This window comes from Alligator mississippiensis, chromosome 1 (assembly GCF_030867095.1).
Source record: "Alligator mississippiensis isolate rAllMis1 chromosome 1, rAllMis1, whole genome shotgun sequence".
Classification (NCBI taxonomy): Eukaryota; Metazoa; Chordata; order Crocodylia; family Alligatoridae; genus Alligator; species Alligator mississippiensis.
The window spans coordinates 451,938,376-451,943,183 of NC_081824.1; the positions used below are offsets into that span (position 1 = coordinate 451,938,376).

Here is a 4,808-nt window from a genome sequence, read left to right on the forward strand (position 1 = left end):
ACATGTACACTGACATGCACATACAGAATGGAGAGACGCACACCCTCGTGCCCGCGTGCGGGAATATGCATGCACACACGCGCACACACGCAGGCCGGGGTCCTTGTCCGGCGCGGGCGGCCCCCGCCACCCCCCGGGGCAGCCTGGGCAGCGCGGCCGGCGGAGGCCCGGAGCCCCCGGGGTGCCGGGAAGAGCCCGGCAGGTCGCGGGCGGCGCAGGGCCGGGGGCGGCGGGGCGGCTGCGGCCGGGCTCCCCCTCTGCTCCGGCCGCCTCCTGCCCGGCCCCGGCCCCGGCCCCGGCGCTGCCCCGCTCCGAGCCCCGCAGCCGGCGGGCAGCAGAGGGGAGGGAGCCCGGCCCCGCGGGGGGAGCGCACGGGCCGGGCCGGGCCGGGCCAAGCGGGGCTGCGACCGCCGCCTCCCGCAGTGCCCGGCCCGGCCCGGCCCTGCCGGCTGCAAACGCCCCGGTCCCCCTGTCCCGCGGCTCCAGGACGTGGGGACAGACAGGCACGGACCCCGTGTTGTTATATTGGAGTAGACATAGGTGCCTCTGTATACAAGGTACCGAGATCTGTATCTATCTCTCTCCCCCTCCACCCATGCGCCGCCCGGGTCCCAGTCCCAGTGCCCCCGAGCCGGGCCGGGCCGGGCCGGGCCGGGCAGGACGAGGTGGGCGCGGGCAGGCGGCCGTGGCGGAGCTGCGCTGCCCGCACCAGGCAGGTCCCCGCGTGTCCTGCGCATCCCCGGGGCTGGGCCGGGGCAGTGCGGGCAGCACCTCTGGTCCCGCTGCACCCTCGGGCTGTGGCATCCCACCCACACGTGCTTGGCTTCCCCCGCTGGTCTGGTGCGTTCAGGGCTTTGCTTCTCTTTCTACCTCCTGTTTTACTGTGTTGGTGTCAACTGAAATAGCAGGTCAGGTCCTGCCCGTGGGCACGATCCGTTCTGCCCCGCGGGAGATTTTGGTGGCGGGTGGGGAGGGGGCGCGGGGCAGGAGCAGCTCTGGTTTAAATCTCAGGGCGTTTGGGGGGGGTTGGGGAGCTGCTGGGAGGAGCAGGACTGACTAGTACCACTGAGATGAGTTTTCTTTGGCACAGGTGCATGCAGAGCTCAGGAACACAGTTACTGTCTTGGCTGCCCATACGTTGCCTTTTTATTTGTATTTCATTTTATTCTTTTAGAGTCGCTGAGATTTTCATGAGAGGTGGGAGCTGCGGGTGACTCTTCTCGGGCTTGGATGTGAGATTGCAGCAGTTCCTGCATCCCCTGGTGTGACAGAGCTGGCAGATGGAGGCAAGGATGGAGACAGAGCGTCCTGTGCTCTGGGGGCTCCTCCAGCCCCTCCTCAGCCACATGAAGGTAAGAGACTGTGGGGGGTCAGGTGCTAAGGCCCCTTCTTGTAGGCCTGCCTGCCTGGACTTTACAGCCACCACACGATCGCACCATAAAATCCAGCTGCACTGCAGAGTCGTTGCATCCAGTGCCCCTGGGCTGGGCTGGAGAGCAGGTCCCTGCCTGCTTTCCTAGATGTGCATCGGAGGAACGACGCCTGTAATTCGCCCTTATTCACTGTTCATCTGACATCTCATAGTTCCTGAGTTGTTTGCAGGACAGCACCTCCTTTTTCCTCAGCCCCTTTCCATGGATGTCCAAATGTCCCTGCCCTTCTCTTCCTCAAGTGGATTTTTCTAAACCCGGGGTTTTCTCCCCCGCCTACTTCTGGACACTGAAGCCTGTCAGGTTCCTCCCAGAATAAATGTGTCGAGATAGATGGAGTCAAGGAGACCTGCAATCGTGTACGGGGAGCCCGGGGGTGAGCTGCGAGGATGCGTGCCATTCATGTGCCAGGCTGACGGGTGCAGGTAAAGACTCTGGATCTGCAGATAATACATGGATCAGTTTTGTAGGATGAACCTGCGCTGTACTCCGGTTTGTCCTTTGTGGATAGGTTAGGCTGATGTAAATGGCAATCGCCTCTTCCTGGATCGATACTGAAATGCAGAGTGTCCCTCCAGATCCTTTGTGTGAGAGATCCTTCAGCTGAGGAGTTGCTCGGGTTATCCCTGGCAGCCAAGTGTTTCTCTTTTCTTTTCTTTTCCCAAGATGGGAGGTGTTTGCATGCCTGGCTTGGTAAAACTCAACCAGAAGCCGTGCAGGATTTGAGCAGTGATGACTTGAAACCACGGCGAGCAGCGTGAGAACAGTGTACCGTGGCACGCACTGCAGACGCCTGCGCTGCTCCCCTTAGTCAGGGCAAGCCTCCGTTCACCAAAGAGGTTTCCTGACGGGAGGGATTCAGTAGCCGAGACTTGCTGAGGACCTGGCCAGATAATGAGGGACCCTCATCTAAATACACCCAGTAGCAAAGGGTGTAGGCTACACCACTAATAAATCACTGTTACATACCCCTCTCTAGGCATCAACTACAGAAATGATCCCTGAAAGTACCTACTCATAACCATTGTCACCACGTACTCAATGTATGTTTAATTGGTGCGGGCTCTTTTCCAGCCCGCAGAAGGGCTGAGAAATGATGGTTCAAGTGCAGCTGGTTTTATGAACCGAGGGATTTACTGGTGCAGGTGGGTGTGTACTGGTCTGGGTGGGAGCCTGGTGTTAATGATTGGCAGTAGATTTAGGGGAATGCTTTTTATTAGGGCAGCACTGAAAGATATTTTTGGGCTGAAACCAAAGACTGATTATTGAGCTGCCAAAGCGGGTCATAGGGATCTGATTGCTGCTCTGCAGCCCAGCAGCTTGGACAGCAGCGTCTGGCTGGTAGGTGTGGGGGGAAGGAGTGTGGGGGGGGCAGATCCAGGGAGGGAGGCAGTAGGGCAGGGGCAGGGTTAGCTGGCCTAATAAAAAATATCACATTGACCCAAAGAGCCTTGTCTGCCCATGTCTTTAGACCAACACAGATAGCAGATTCAGGCTGACCTGGACAGGTTGGATCAATGGGCAGAGAGAAATAGGATGCAATTTAATAAAGATAAATGTAAGGTACTCCACCTGGGAAGGAGGAACCCCCAGCACACCTATAGGTTGGGGAGTATCCTTCTCAGCAGCTCGGAGGCAGAAAGGGATCTTGGAGTCATAACTGACTCCAAGATGAACATGAGCCGGCAGTGTAACGAGGCCATCAACAAGGCCAATCGCACCTTGTTGTGCATTAGCAGGTGCATGATTAATAGATCAGAGGAGGTGATGCTCCCCGTCTATGCAGCACTGGTCAGGCCACAGTTGGAGCACTGTGTCCAGTTTTGGGCGCCGCACTTCAGGAGGGACACGGGGAATCTGGAGAGTGTCCAGAGGATGGCCACTCGCCTATACAACCTATACCCCTCAATGCCTACCGCCCAGTCGTGTGTAGAATCCCACCATGTCTCGGTTAGTCCGACTAGGTCGTACTGGGTGCTAGCAAGCAAGAGTGCGAGCTCCTCCTGCTTGTTCCCCATACTCCTGGCATTTGTATAAAGACATTTTAATCCCCCAAAGGGGGCTCTTGTTGTCCCTGTGCCTTGATGGCATATATTCCCTTTATTACTTACCTGGTGTGGTCTGGTGCCTTGTTTATGGCTTACCAACCCCTTAATACTTACCTGGTGCGATCTGGCATCTTGTTTGTCATTTACCAGCCCTGGGCTCTCTTCAACCACCGGTTCCCCACCCCCCGTCGAGCCTAGTTTAAAGCTCTTGGGAGGAGATCAGCCAAGCTGCGGGCCAACAGATACTTACCTCTGGGGGAGAGATGAAGATCATCATCTCCCAGGAAGCCTCCTCCCTGCAAGCGCTGGTCATGGCTGTAGAATCCGAAGCCCTCCTGAAGACACCGACTCTGGAGCCGCTGGTTGACTTCTTTGATGCAGGCACCCTGGCGTCTCTGGCTGCTGCCAACCGGAAGGATGGAAGAAAATACAACCTGTGCTCCAGTCTTCTTGAGGCTGTCTCCCAGTTCATGGAAGTCCTTCATGATGCAGTCAGGGCTGGTCCTAGCCGCATCGTTGGTTCCCACTTATCCCAGATCACCTGTTCCCTCTTATCTGGGGTGACCTGTTTCTGCGCCTGGGCCACCCGTCAAAGTTCCTCCAAGCTGGGGTTTGAACTCCTGCCCAGCTAGGCAATCAGCAGGGAGTTCAAGTGCTTCCCTAAGGGGTGACCCTTCCTTCACTGGGATGTTCTCTAATTCCTCCCTGAGAGCCTCGGCTTCCTCTGCCACTGACTGACTGGGCTCCTCCCTGGGGCTGTCACTTAGCTTGACCCCAGGGTCATTGGTTCCCTCAGCAGCCAGCTGGTTGCTGCAGTCAGGGGGTCTCTTCCTTATCCCCCTCTTGCCTCCACAGCCAACTGGGTTACTTGGCTCTGGGCGGTTTCTCTACCTCCCCTCCTCACCTTCTTGCTCTGCCAGCGAGTCACTACATCAATGCGGATGGGATCTAGGATGTTTCCCCACGCTGCTCGCTTATGCTCCAGCTCTGTAATATCCCTCCCCACCAGCATGGGGGCAGGAGCATTTTCCATTGCTTCTATCTCCACTTCCAGTCCCTCCACCAGATGGGGAGACGTGCTACCTGTACTTTGGATGGCATGACATTAAAAAAAACAGTTAAAACAAAATCAAAATGTGGCACGTTTTCTTTCCTAGGTGGAACAGTATGAGAGTTCATGCTGTTTGGGGGTGTGGGAGGGGATGCACGTGGCTAGGCATGGGGATCCCTGCCAACCATGGGTTGCCTGGAGATCCCGTGGCGATGAGAGTTGGGAGTGCCAGGTGGGGCTGGGGGGATGCAAGGTGCAGGGCGCCTATATGGGCAGGTG

The 4,808-nt window shown here is 57.4% G+C and overlaps 1 long non-coding RNA gene across 1 annotated transcript; it reads left to right on the forward strand.

Moving 5' to 3' along the window:
• Positions 1-431: 431 nt before the first annotated feature.
• LOC132248470 (uncharacterized) lies at positions 432-4,596 on the forward strand. Its single transcript, XR_009459668.1, has 3 exons — positions 432-557; positions 1,175-1,352; positions 3,629-4,596. It is a non-coding gene; the product is annotated as an uncharacterized LOC132248470 (long non-coding RNA).
• The last annotated feature ends 212 nt before the right edge of the window (positions 4,597-4,808 follow it).